The following is a 15,398-nucleotide window of genomic DNA, read 5'->3' on the forward strand; positions in this document are numbered from 1 at the left end:
TCCATATGAATTTTTGGATTGCCTCTTCTATTTCCTTAAAGAATGAGGTTGGAATATTGATAGGTATGGCACTGAATTTGTAGGTAGCCTTGGGAAGTATTGCCGTTTTCACGATGTTGATCTTTCCAATCCAGGAGCATGGGAGTTTTTGCCACTTTCTAAGTTCTGTTTTTGTGTGTGTTTTTTTTATAAAGGCAGAGAATAATGTCATGTAAAGATGCACTGAAGAAGATCTATTGATCTAATGAATCTCTAACTGATGTGTCAAATGACTGTTCATATCTGGGAGATAAATCAGATTACATTTCAGATTAGAGGCATAATAGAAGGCTTCTCTAATCATTGAATACATTTTCTTCATTTGCTGTTATCTTTTGGTTGCTCACCTATGGTAGCGAGGTCACTTGATGCAATGCAAGGGAGTTAGGTGAAACCATTTTTTCCCTCTCCCAAATTAGGTGTTTTTCCAGGACACAATGTCACTAATGGGATTGTAAAGACCTAGGGACACAATTGAAGCCTTTCATGGATATCTATGTCAGAGGAATGAAATTGGAGCCTCATGATCTTCTTCAAAAGTGTTTCCCAAACTACAGTGCCACTCCTTACTAATCCATCATGGATGGTTGCTTCATTTTCAAGAACTACCTCCTTAGTTTACACTTGAATATAGCAACAGTTTTAAAATTGTGTTTTCTGCTGGACTTGGTTCTTCTTAGAGAGCTTGATAAGTGTTTAGTTCTGCTTTAGCTTTCCCAACATGAGGGGCATTTTCACTTCTCAAGGAAGCTTAAGTAACAGTGATCAGCAGACTGCAACATCAGAAATGTTATCACTGACTAGCTGTGACGCCAGTACAGTCAGAAAGGTTGTTGGCATTATTCGACCAATTCAAATGTAGAGGACATAAAAAAGAAATCCAACATTAAATATCTTTCAGTACTTTAAAAGATCTTGTACTAGACACAGCTAGCAGACAATTTATGAAGCCAGCATTTACTTTTTCTCTCTTATTTTGGTGAATCATATTTCAAGACCCCTTGTTTCTTAAGAAGACTTATGTTGAAAAACGAACTTTACAACTTTGGTGGGGGGTGAGGAGGATGGGGGCAGATTGGCAGGAGGGCAGGGATGGTAAGGGAAAACAAAGGAGGAGGCAACAATGCTTGATAAGAAATGTACTCATAACCTGGCTCATGTAATTGTAACCTCTCTTCACAATAAAAAACTTATTAATATTAACAAAAAAAGAAAAAAAAGAATTTGATCACCCTTTCTCTGAAAATTTTAGCCAGAGTAAGAGCCAACAACTTTACAATACTCTGAATTGCCCGTTGTCTGATTTTAGCTCTTATTTCTCCCTTGGAACTTCCTTATAGCCACTGCTTTCTTACTGTTTATTGAACACATTATACATCTCACAAAAAGTTGTCAAGCTGCAGCTTCTGTCAAATTTATATATTACTAACACATGATGGATGACTTTCCCTCTTTTTTCAAGTCTTTACTAACCTTTATTTGGACAGAACTTGCCTTGGCTACCACATTTTGCTTCCAATATGCCTTCTTGTGATTGTCTTCAACCTTACGAATCTCATTTTTCTTTGCTTTTTCCTTTGTCGTTTATTTCCTAGCATGATAACACAGTCCTTACTTAGTTCCTTTGTTATCCAACATTAGTTGTTCCTTGGCAACATGTAAGCTTGAGAGAGGTGCCATCTTTCCAAATTTGGTCCTTGGCAAAGACTCAGTGATGGAACATAATAGAGAAACAGACAGCATCAATTCCAATACTATTTATAAAGTGAAATTTCAATGTAGAAAAATAAATTTGGGGAATGAATATATTGATTTCTTTCTGAATTTGCTGAATCTTGGTTATTGCTGCTATGCTCAGAGGTGAATTTAAAATAAAATTTTATAAATACAAGAACAAGAGAAACATACTAGAACTGTAATTCAGATAAAAATGTAATGACGGTTAAATAATACTTAAAATTTTATGCTTTGGGTGAGGTTTTGTTCAGAGAGAAACAGAGAACCAAGACAAGCCAGAAAGAACTAGGAGAACAGTATTTACAAATGTAAATTGTAAATGTAAATTCAGAACATCATTATTTTATCCTTTCATTGGAAAACAACACTTTTTTAAGGAGAGTGAGAAACTGAGTCTGGAAAGGTAGGAGAAAAATCAGAAGTCAATGTTGCCCATTGTAACAAGGAGATGTAGAAGACACTATGTTGAAAATGAACTTCACTGCTTAGGTGGGGAGAGGAAGAAGTGGGGGAAGAGGGGGAAGGGAAGGGATGGTAGGGGGAAAACAAAGGAGGAGGTAACAATGCTCAATAGGAAGTGTACTCATCACTTTACTCATGTAACCCCTTTTGTACTATAGCTTTAATGTATATATATATATATATATATATATATATATATATATAGAGAGAGAGAGAGAGAGAGAGAGAGAGAGAGCAATAGGCCCGGTGCCAGTGGCTCACTCCTAACTACTCAGGAGGCTGAGATCTGAGGATAGAGGTCAATGCCAACCCAGACAGCAAAGTCTGTGAGACTCTTATCTCCAATAAACTACCAGAAAGCTGGAAGTGGTGCTGTGACTCAAATGGTAAAGTGCTCGCTGAACTGAAGAGCCAAGAGACAGCACTCAGGCCCAGAGTTCAAGCCTCAGGACCAACAAGAAAACAAAGAAAAAAAGAGAGAAGAGCATAGTGATAAAGATTATAGAGGTGTGTACATATAATGAAGGATAAAATTAGATAAAAATGAATCTAAAATTAGCAATTTCAAATTAATAAACATGAGTTTGAAAATAGCTTTGGTTGAATAATATGGATATTTATTATTAGAAGGAAAAGATTTTGAGCAATACACATAATTGTAGTTCAGAAAGATTAGTCATAAATGTTCATGTCCTCTGTACTGTACTGCAATATTACATTGTCTTGTATAATTTGGGAAGACTGGAGAAGGGAGACATTTCAGGTGCTGTCAGTCAACTTACAGAGTACAGAAAGTGAATTTCTAGACTTTCTTCTGACATGTAATAAAGACAGGTCTGGAATAAAACCCTTCAGAAGTAGCAAGGCAGAACAAGATCATGATTTATAATAAGTTAGTGAAACGTAGAACATAATGGACAGCTAACAGAAAATTTCACAGGAATGACTATTAGGGGCTGGGAAAGTAGCTCAGTGATAGAGCACTTGCCTTGCCTGTGTGAGGCCCTGGGTTCGAGTCCTCAGCACCACATAAGCAAAAAGAAAAAAGCTGGAAGTGGTGCTGTGGCTCAAATGGTAGAGTGCTAGCCTTGAGCTGAAGAGCTGAGGGACAGTGCCCACACACAGAATTCAGGCCCCACGACTGGACCAAAAAAAAATGGAATGACTATTAAGTCATAGGTGCTTGCATACAGGACACATCCCTGGGTATGTGCTATAGTTTGGATGAAGTGCAGTGTCCCCAAAGATCCTGTGTTAAAGGTTTGGTTGCTAGCTAGTGGTGTCATTGGGATGAGGTGCAACCTTATGAGGTGGGACCTAGGTCCTTGTGGGCTTACTCTTGCAGGAACTCCAGCTGCTTCCTGTCAATCTCTGTAATTTCTTCAATCTCTCTAATTTCCCAGCCACCATGAGGTGAATAGCCTTCACTGCCATGTGCTTCTGCTATAATGTACTGTGCTACCATACGACCAAAGGCAACAGGGTCAAGCAACCATGGACTGAATCTACTAACACCAAACCAAAATAATCCCTTACTTCTTTTTAAAGAGATTATACAGGACATTTGTCACAATAGCAGGCGCCTCGTTAACACTATGGCTGTGAGATGGTTGGTGTTAAGTAAAAATGGGAAATGCAGCCATCTCTGTCAAATCCTGGGATATTCAAGAATATCTCAGATGAGGCAACATGTGCACAAAGGCTGAAACATAACAAGCTTTGGTATTTTGGAAAATTGCATATTCTTCCTAAGGAAAATTGTGAATTTGTTTCATAAAGTAGAACTTAGAAGTAAAAGACTGAGCCTTGTAGAAATGCAGACAACTTTAACCTAAAACACAGACTTGCATTTCATTTACATTGTAGAGAAAGTTTTGGAGTTGAGCGGGATCAATGAACTTTCAAAAGGACAGAAATAGTTAACTTATAAAACAAGGAGAAGGATCAGCAAAACTGAGAAGGCAAAGGAAATGCTTTTAGAGTCAGCGTAAGAGAGTTAAAAATATGCAGGTGAAAAGCTGCAGCAGCAGAGCCCACTGGCTGTACTGGACATTGATGAAAGTGAACCATGCCACTCAAGGGTGGAGATGGGAGGGAGGGAATGGAAGTGAATGGGGAAACAGATGATACTATATAAAAGGAAGGAAATGTACTAATTACCTGGCATACATAAAGGTAACCTTGCTGGGTATTACCTCTAACACAACAATAAAATAGATAAAAAAGAAAAAAAGAATATGCAATTAAAAATTTAATTTAATTTTGAATACAATAGGTTAAGAGCATGTCAATGATCCCCCAAATTGTCCACTGTATCTATGAACCATTTCATCATTGTTGGCTTTTTGCTTCTCTTTGAAAGGCAGAAGTTACATTATAAGTAAGATAAGGAAGGAGAAATGGGCAAATGGTGGAAACAAGTTTTGCAAATTATTTCCAAGAGCTTGTTTGAGACAAGAATGTGGACACAGAATAATTATACAGTTTTAAACAACATATATGTTCCAAGGAATATATTTGCATAATCTGAAGAGAGACAGATTTTAAGAATACTGAAGAGGAGAGTAGGACAATTCACCCTGCAAACAAAAGAACCCAAAACACAGATCGAGAGAGTAATTGTGAAAAGCAGGAAGAGCCTCTTGTTCCACCATAGGAAGAGAGGAAATTGATTGGCTACAGAAGTAAATTACTTTGTAGGTAGGGTGTGGAAGCAGAATATGAGACACCAGTGTTGCTGTGGTTCAAACAATGGTCAATGGCTTAATATTTAAGCAGGACTAAAAGGGCTATTGAGGCCCATAGAGTAGTAGTTGGATTAAAGGCAGATTTATGATTTGAGTCTGGGTACTCACATCTTAAAAATTACTAAAATAAAAAAAAATAACAGGGCAAGAAGATTACTTACAGAGTATTTTATTTCCTTTATTGAATAAGTAAACGGAAATTGGAAGTACCTATGGAGATTTCTTTAACAACTTTTTCTTCCTCAAAAATTGTCATTGTTCACATACTATCATTCCTAAAACAGTGATGTTTTGTAATTACCTTACAGTATCAAACAATGATATTCCATTTCTTTAAGAAAAGAGGGGATTGCCATATTTCAAGCAGTTACCATCCAAATTCATCATGAAATAGTCACCAGCTTATTGATAATTACAAAGTTCAAAGAAACTTCACCACAGCCGCATGCAATGGTTTACAAACATTGTATAGGAAAATGCCTTACACATGAGCATCCCTCAATCAACGAGGAATGCAATTATTTGCTGGAAGCCAGAGCATAGGAAGCTGCAGTCCCTGGCCTAGCCCTGCTCTTTGGTGCCTTCACCGTGCCCTGAATGCATCAGCATTCCCCTCTCCACTGTGGGCAGTGCAGCCTCAGTGCAGACATTAGCAGCCATTGGCAACAGCAGCTTAGGCATTGGCAGGGATTGTGCATGGCGGGGGTACCTTGGGGAAGGCCCAGTGGTGATTTCAATACAGGGTATTGGAGGCCAGGCTCCAGACACTGGCACAAAAAGCACTGCAGGGATTCGTAGAGGGCAAATCATAGATACCATGATATTATCCAGGAACTCCTCTGTGGGCACCAGTGAGATATTGTCCACGACATTCCCAGAGGCAATAGGGGTGAAAATGAGGTGAAAGATTTTTGAGTTTTCAAAAAATAGAGATAGAGAGATACTGTGCCATGACTAGTATTAAATTAAGTTCCTTGTTTCAGCTACAAAATTGGTAAGGACAGAAAAACAAGAATTTCATATTTATAAGCCTTATGTCTTGTTCTTAATGTTCCTTAATGTATTAACTTGGATTATATGATTCAGGCATATTACTATATCATATATTATACATAATTATATGAATATAATAATTAATTTAACAACTACATACCCTTTAGTATATTATGTAACTATCAAATCATTATATACATACATATCATTATTATAAAGATAAAATATGTACAATCCATATAATACATACTATGTAAATAATGTATACTAATTATTATTGTTATGAATTCATACTTAATTTATACTTATTTTTCTTATTGACACTACCACTACTGCTAAAATGATAAAAACTATAATGATATTCATTTATCATACAACATTCTTACCTATTATGGGTTGTTACTTCAGTTGTCAGTATTTTATCTGAATAATCTCATTTCCATCTCAAAAAGCTAAGCAAGTTAATATCTTTGTTTTAAAGACTGAGGAAACTTAAAAGAGACAACTATCAATAGCCATATTCGCACACCACGAGGAAACAGGACTTAACACTCTGCTTAGCTTTTATTGCTGAAATGACTTTCACCCTTTCCTGTAGATCTAACCTGAAGTCTCATGACTCTCCTTACTCTTTTGTGGAACAAATTTCCATGAGGTAGTGACAAAGAAATCCCAGATGGGCAAATAATGCTGTCAGAAAGAAATGCCTTTGCATTGTCATCTTTGAATAAGAAAAATTGCTTAGCCTACTTAAATAGGTGACCTTGTATTAGAAAAGGATCATATTTGTGGCTGTTCAAATTAGACTGGTTGTAGCAGAAGTTGCAGTTATAATGCTATAGCACGTTTGATTATGTGTGAATCTATCATTCACACATAAGCCATCTTTTTAAGATTGTTAATCTCTGAGCATTTTAGCCCCATAACTTTGAGTTATTTGTACTTTAATGTTATTGTTTGTATTAAATAAACTTAACATTTACTATTTATTTTATGCTTTCTATTCTTATTAGGAAAGTTAACATGATTAGATGCTAAATTGGAGAACTTTTCAGTACTTGTCCCTATAAAATTGTGATATAGATATTGCTCATAAGCATTAAGAAAGCAGGCTCCTACTCATCAGGAACACATGGGAGCAATAGAGTTAACAAAGAAAATCAAGTCAATCTTGTTTTTACTAAAAATTAGCCATTTTGAGTATCACTATGGTTTATATATTTTTAAGTTTAGTGAATAAGAATTATTTAAGTCATAGCTATGTCACTATAAACATCATCTAGATTTCCCATTGGAAGAATTGTGTCAACATTAACTGTGTAATTTTGTTATTTTCCTAAAACAAGAATGGTTTTCTCATCGCTATCAAAACTTTATTAGAAGGAAATATGAATTCAATGTCTTTCTGGAAATGCACTTTAATTTTATTTTTCTAGTATACAAAGTAATTAAAGTAGTACTTTTCTGAGACATTTTATAAAAAGAAAAGCCAGACTTACATGGGAAGTTTGGTGGACCAAGAGGGATACATCAACAACAACAAAAGTGAATGTTTGTACCTTGAAATGCTTTATGACATTGTCAGCAACAATATTAAAATTCATTTGAATAAAGTCCTCAAATTAACAGGTACTTAAGTCAGGTAAGAAAGTATTAAATGGTCACAAACACCAAAAGAAACAGCAACAATTCGTCTCTTCCTTACTCAATCTGAGGTGTGTCAAATGACCAACTCTTCCAATGCTCACAACCTATCCTCTGTTGATCATCTGCTTCAGCTCCATTTAGAACTAAATATCCAGCCGACCTAGCTCCTGGATCTGCCTCTAACTACAGGATTTGATCTGATGGTGATGATGATAATGATTGATGATGATGTTGATGATGATGATAATGATGATGATGATAAACAGTGGCCCATGTTAATTTAGTGATAAACTGTTTTAGATATTGTTTTAAGCGCTTAAATTGTATTAATAAATTTAATTTTCATGACACCTTTAACTTATAGAACAGCAAGTTGTGCTACAATAGACTCTAATCTATTTCCCTATCTCTAGTCTATGTGCTTTACTTCTTTTCAGGATTTTAGCTTTGCATTTTCTAGCTTTGCCTCAGTCTTCTCTTTTCTGAGGTGTTTTCATGGTAATTTTCTACTATGCTCTCTGATGTCTGCAATAATTTTCTTTATGTTCTCTTCCAGCTTTAGGGGAGAATATGGAAACTCAGAAATTTATAAACACTCAGCCCCTATCATTCGGTGTAATTTGACCAACAGCTCTTTAAACTATTAAATGTAATTTGTGAAATGGATTTCTCCTCAAATATCACATTATGATTTTAATAAAATTTGTTGACTATGTATTCATATTTCTCGGATCAAAGACAAGAAACTAAATCTTAAAAACGTTAAATCAACAGTTATTGACTGGGTGTCATGTGGGAGTAAACAAAGAGAGAGAAAAAGAGATTTTACATCTGTAAAATACACATATTCCATAAATAATTATATGATCTTTACTCTGTGTGAAGCACTTACTAGGCAAATAAATGGACACATGATTAAAATTTTTGCAGAGAAATAAGTACACATAACATGCTGCTATAAAAGCTTAGTATTGGTATGTAATAATTGCAGTACAACTGAAAAGAGGGTATGTAGGCAATACATTTTAGGAGTGGTTTTTATTATAAAAGAAGAAAACATTGCTACCTCCTTAAAAACTTAAGAAAAAATTCAATCAATGATAACCTATTAGTAGCACTAGAATTTGATAAAATTCAACTTTTTGGAGCAAGAAAATTATATAACTTGAGAGTAAATAAATATTCTGTAAAAATACACTTTTAAGCACTAGAGGGGATGAAAAGATGAGTTTTATTTGAAGAAAATATAAATATGTTATTATAATGAAGAAATGCTTTATGGATAATTATATGAAATAGCATATTTAGTACACTATGATCAATCCCATATTTCTCCTGTTTATTGTTGCTATCATACAAATATATTGGTATTTTGGAGATAGCTTCCCTTTTTAGTATTTCTTTATATATCTTTGGAGCAGTTCTAGTATTGGTTCAAACACTACCGAATTTAGAAAAACATCTATACATCATTTTTTCCTATAAAATCAAAATTTATTTCCAGTGTCTCTACAATTTCTTTACTGTTTAAAATAATTCTATGATTTTATAAGATGTAGAAAACTCAAAAGCTTAATTGTCCCTTGTGTGCTTTTCTACAAACACTACTACATTTTCTGGAACACACAGAGATCGGAATGAATGTGTAGAACAATTTGTTTTGCTTGTATTAACCATTCTATTTCTGAACTAATAAGTTGTTTTACTATTATGCAATGTTCCCAGTAGAAGCTTTTACTTTGAAAAATGGCTAGCCCTGGTTAAAGCTCAGAAGACTTTTCATCTAGGGCAAAGTGTTGAGATTTAGGCAAAGTGAATGTAACAGATCTCAGTGAGTGTTTATGAATGAAATAATCAAGGAAGGGTGGACTGCTATAGTATAATAATCATAGAGTGAAAAACATGTGATCCACAGCAACCTTGCATTAATTTAAATTTCTTAATAATTTTATAACCTATGATTATATACTTCAATGACATCCACCATATCCATGTTTTGTTTAGTTTCATGTCATTACATTCAAGTATATGTAACTATATTCTTCCATACATGCATCTTCCCATCCCAGAATTACTGAAAATTTGGATTGTTTTGCTTTTGCTACAAACCAACCAATATGCAAAAGATCCTTTGTCTTGAAGAATATGTGTGCTTGTGTATGTTCTCTTCTTTCTAACCATACACTTACCAGCATACTAACACTGCCTTTCCAGACTCCTCCATAGTTAGATGGGATGATATTGGACCATTTTCTGCTCAATGGGATGTGAACAGAAGCAGTATATGCCATTACCTGGAGCACTCCCAGAAATGGTCTTATTTATCATTTCCCTATCTACCGGCTATAAATACGTAATCAGAAGCTTTGGTTTAGTAGATAATCAGGTCAGGATATCAAATGTAGATATTTGATGAATATTGTTGAGCCATGTTAGAGTGGCAAAGATTTGGGAAGACTGTTGACATTGCTAACTTGGAAGTTGCTCGTCCATCTTCTAAGTTGTCAGTCTAAGAGGAAATAGATTGGCAAAAGAATGATCATGGTGGGCTGGGAAGGTGGCTAAGTGGTAGAGCGCTTGCCTTGCATTCCTGAGACCCTGGGTTCGATTCCTCAGCACCACATAAGCAAAAAGAAAAAAGCCAGAAGTGGCACTGTGGCTCAAGTGGTAGAAAGCTAGCCTTGAGCTGAAGAGCTGAGGGACAGCACCCAGGCCCAGAGTTCAGGCCCCATGACTGGACCCCCCCCCCCCCAAAAAAAGAATGGTCATTGTATGTGTTTGCTATCTACTTTTGACAGAGTATTAGAAGAAAGAGTTAGGAGGAAAAAGAAAAGGGACTAGATCCACTCTGGGAATGTGGGCATCAATTGGATAGAAATGTTAATTTCTTTTAAATCTCATAAGTAACAGATAAATTTTATTTCAAAATTTTTCATGCAAAGGGCCATGAGTTTTTCTCTTTAAGCCATTCAGGTATGTCTGTGGTAACATTCACATAAAAGCTTACTACCACTGTACCACCATGTTATATCAGCTTAATCAAGAGGATATTGAGAGATAAAGAAATTAAGTACATTTGAAAATTCTAGGAAAGACTTTGGTTATGGTTACTTATTTGAAATTAAACAAAACAAATGGGTCATAAACCTATTACATGTTTTAAGAAAATATCAACATCATTGATGTTGAATGTCCAAATGAAAAATAACTTGGACTCTTGTTACATACTATATTGTGACTTCTTGAATTTCATATGTTGAAGCTCCAACTTGTCAGACCTCATAATGTGAATATATTTCAAGATAGATTGTTAAAATAGGTGATTAAATTACTTCTTTGGTAGTTATAGGTCTAAAATATCCACCGATGTCTTCTTTATGTTTTATGCCAAACTGTAGCAAATTTGGAAAATAAAAAGCCACTCTCAATGCCTTTAGTAAAGAGAACTCTTAATCTTCACTATACTTTTATTTAGTGACCTCAGTTAAGAGAAAAGAAGTATATCATTGATTTTCAGGTTTTGACACTTCTAAATTTCTAAACTTCATGAGAAAAGATGTTATCATCCACTCAGTTCTATAGTATAACCTGCATAAGGTCAAGGTGACCTGCAAAGTAGTCAAAATTTAAATTCATTTCTCTTGATTTCCTGTTTATTTGTTTCCACTGCATTCCACATTAAATGTTTTTGAGAGTAAAAGTACCATAATATATTTTCTAAAATTCTAAAACAAAAATTGTGGTTTTTTGTTAAGTTCTCTCTGCAAACTTAAAACTTGCTTACAGTATTAGGTGTAGGCTAGTGATATTGAGCACACTGATTTTCAATAAATATTACTGATTGACTTAAGTTATGTAGTTACTTTGAAGATTATCTTATATAATTCCTCCTAATATTCTTAATATCTCTGAATCAGAATTTTACCTTCTTTATTAAAGTCAGTTTAATAAGTTGGTGATAATTAAATTTTATTATAAAAATACATTCTGCTAACTATATAACTACAGAAATTTTATCTTTGCATGAGAGTCTGATGGTATGCAACATTAAGGTTGATTGGTTATACGATTAAGGATATATAGCTGCTTTTTGTATTTCAGGATTATGTTGAACACTGACAGAAATAAAAATAGTTCACTGGTGATTTATGCAAAACCTTTTATAAAATCTATTTGAAAAATGTAGTTTTGGGAAATTAACTTTTAATGAAAGTATATAAATGTTATGTATTACTTTCATGTCAGGAACAAAAACCAGGTAGAAAATTAGCCAGAATATTATCATAGGATAAAGACCAACACAGTATCAAGGAATCATAAAGTTGATTTTAGTATACAAAGCTACAATTTACTACAAAGTAAGGCTGCTTCTAAATTGGTTTATCAAAAGAAAAATCTATATAGAAACTTCATTCTTTCTCAGATGTTCAGATTTCTAACAAACATACCTTTATCTGTATTTTACCCATATATGCTTTAGAAATCAAGACAAATATATTTAATCATAGATCATTTAAGTCATGCTCTAGAAAAAAATCCATATGTCATATATATATGACATATATATTATATATATATATATGTATATATATATATATATATATATATATATATATTAGAAATTCTACTTTTCAAAGCATGCATTTCCAAAAACATCATCTTTGGAGCAGAACAACATTTGCAAATTTTTTCTTACAGAAACATTGGGGTACACCAAGAAAGAAGTGTCGTCTCCAAGTATAGGGGTATGGGAGCTGTGTGCTTTCAGAACAGTAAAGTTTAATGAAAATAATGGGGAGCTTTCGTCTTTCGGCTTGGAGGAGGCAAAGGTGCAACTTTCTTCGGTCGTCCCGAATCCGGGTTCATCCTACACCAGCCACCTCTGTCATGCCGCCTAAGTTTGATCCCAAGGAAATGAAAGTCGTGTACCTGAGGTACACTGGTGGTGAGGTCGGCGCCAAGTCCGCCCTGGCCCCAAAGATCGGCCCCCTGGGTCTGTCTCCAAAAAAAGTAGGTGATGACATCTCCAAGGCGACAGGGGACTGGAAGGGTCTCAGGATTACAGTGAAGCTGACCATTCAGAACAGACAGGCCCAGATAGAGGTGGTACCTTCTGCCTCTGCCTTGATCATCAAAGCCCTAAAGGAGCCACCAAGAGACAGAAAGAAACAAAAAAGCATTAAACACAGTGGAAACATCTCTTTTGATGAGATTGTCAACATTGCCCGGCAGATGCGGCACCAATCTTTAGCCAGAGAACTTTCTGGAACCATTAAGGAAATCCTGGGCACTGCTCAGTCTGTGGGGTGTAATGTTGATGGCCGCCACCCTCATGACATCATAGATGACATCAACAGTGGTGCAGTGGAATGCCCGGCTAGTTAAGAAGCACAAGAGAAACTATTTCAATAAAAAACATCAGATAACTAAAAATAATAATAATGGGGAGAAGAGAAAAAGAAAAAAAAATCTCATACTGGGAAGGAATACCTTCCTGCTTGGAAGTCTCTCTCTCTCTCTCTCTCTCTCTCTCTCTCTCTCTCACACACACACACCACAATTTAATTTGTAATTAGAACAAAAACAGATATTCCTCTCTTTTTAGGAAACCACTTGTCATTCTGATGTCTGGCATTCATCAGGTTGTAGCTTGTGGGAAATATACTCTCAGACCAAATACCAAGGGTAGATCAGTTTATGTAACAAAATATTCATGCATAATTAGGCTCTTAAAACCTCCTGTACATGCTTTCTAACTTGGTGCTGTCAACAGCTGCAAGGAAGTACACTGTGAACTAGCCCAGGCAGTGTTTTGCTACATGGGCTCTCCTTCTGCTGTGGCTGATTCAGCAGTGTGTGACCATTGGATGTGAACATGGATTGTCTTAGAAGATGGATGATTGTAACTAATTCACAGCTCCTGCTATGCCTTCCTTTGGTTCTTTCCTCTTATTGTTCATTTTCATCAGTGATAGTTTAAACAACAGTGGTATACTTCTCTTTTGAGTTTTGATTTCTTATTCTTGGTGAATTTCAAAACACCTTTTTAAAAAACATTTTTATTTTATTTGTGAACATACTGTACAGAGGAGTTACAATTACATGGGCAGGATAATGCGTACATTTCTTACCAAGCATTGCAGCTTCCTCCTTTGTTTACCCTTCACATCCCTTCCCAGCCTCCCCCTTCCCCCCCAATCCCAATCTTTCTCCTCCCTCTCCCTTCCCCCCCCCCACGACATTGTAAAGCTCCTTTAACAAGAATATTTAACAATGACTAAAAAGGAGCTTTCTCCTCTTTTGGTCTGCCACTTGGCTTTCTTGCTGAAGGCTGGCTATCTATCACTCATTCACACCTTCACTTCTGGCTTTCATTGGTTAGTGGGAGATAAGAGTCTTACAGACTTTTCTGCTTTGTCTGGCTTTAAACTGAGATCTTCAGATCTTAGCTTCCTGAACAGCTAGGTATTGAAGCATGAACCACCAGCGTGCAATGAATTTTCACCTTTTCAGTAACATTGTCAAAGATCCATGACAATAGTACACACTAATGATAATTTTAAAAAATCCTAGTTGTCATCAAATAATTAACGTTCAAAAAGTGCTACTCTGCACTCATTAAATAACAGAATTACAATGGCTCAACCAAATTTTCCTTGTTATTATTTGGTTATTGCAGATTTACAATATGCTATAAGTCAATAATTTTATATTTAAAAATTGCTTCAATGCATGTGATTCCTTTATTAGACATAATTTCATTCATTCTTTTTTCATTGTATTTAATTCGGCCATGAAAAAAAAAAGAGACAAAATTTATCATCAACCAATTTCCTAGAAACATGCTTCAAGCCAGTAGAAGTCAATGAGCAGACTAGAGAGACAATAATGTTCTATATGATAGTGTTACATATTGTCTCCCTCAGAAAAAGAAAAGTACGATCAGTTAACTAAAAGTCTTATTTTAGAATTTAAGTACAGTAAGATTTTTCTACCACATTCCTGAGATTTTTCTTTTTCTGCTCTCACTTGTACTCCGCCTAGGTTCAATACAATTTTCAATTCTTCCTGTCTATTTCAGACTAACTTTTAGAGTCAATTACAGTTTTATTCTCTCCTTTGGTGTCTGTGGCCCTATCCTTCATATTGCTCCATTTCCTACAACAGTGATGCTGATTGAAGTCATTGGAAGACTGACAGTTCATAAAGCTTTGACTTCTGTTGCTATTACATTGGTTTCTCACTTCTAGATGTATAAGGGGCCAGAGGAATGATCTTAGATTCCTCTGTTGGAAGAAAAAAATTCTTAGGCCAGTCACACTCCTTTCAAAAGTTTAGTTTAAAAACCAGTATTAAGCTTGCTCATAAAAATAAATTTTGCTGAGGAAATGAGCTGACATTAAGTAGAAAGAGACCAACTTACAGTCCAGATGAATAATGGAACAAATGCCTTTTGTGTTTGCTAATGGCAATATTAGTAATTTTAATGATCAATGTTTAATGACTGGTTAAATATTTTTCATAGTTGAACTTTATGATATGTGATTATAGTTAGCCTTAACTCCATATATATATATATATACTTTTGCTTCCCAGTTGTAGGACTTGATCTCAAGGCCTTGCACTCACATCCATATTTCTTGCTCACAGATGGCCAGCTGGTGCTATACCACTTGAACAGACCTCCAGTCTGGCATTTTGCTGGTTAATTGAGATGGAATCTCATGAACTTCTCTGCCTGAGCTGGTTTCCAACTGTGATAGTGCAGGTATC

At 35.3% G+C, this 15,398-nt stretch overlaps 1 pseudogene; it reads left to right on the plus strand.

Moving 5' to 3' along the window:
- The first annotated feature begins 12,431 nt into the window (after window positions 1-12,431).
- Window positions 12,432-13,052, plus strand: LOC105992100 (annotated as a pseudogene).
- The last annotated feature ends 2,346 nt before the right edge of the window (window positions 13,053-15,398 follow it).

Source organism: Dipodomys ordii, unplaced genomic scaffold (genome assembly GCF_000151885.1).
Source record: "Dipodomys ordii isolate 6190 unplaced genomic scaffold, Dord_2.0 Scaffold4, whole genome shotgun sequence".
Classification (NCBI taxonomy): Eukaryota; Metazoa; Chordata; class Mammalia; order Rodentia; family Heteromyidae; genus Dipodomys; species Dipodomys ordii.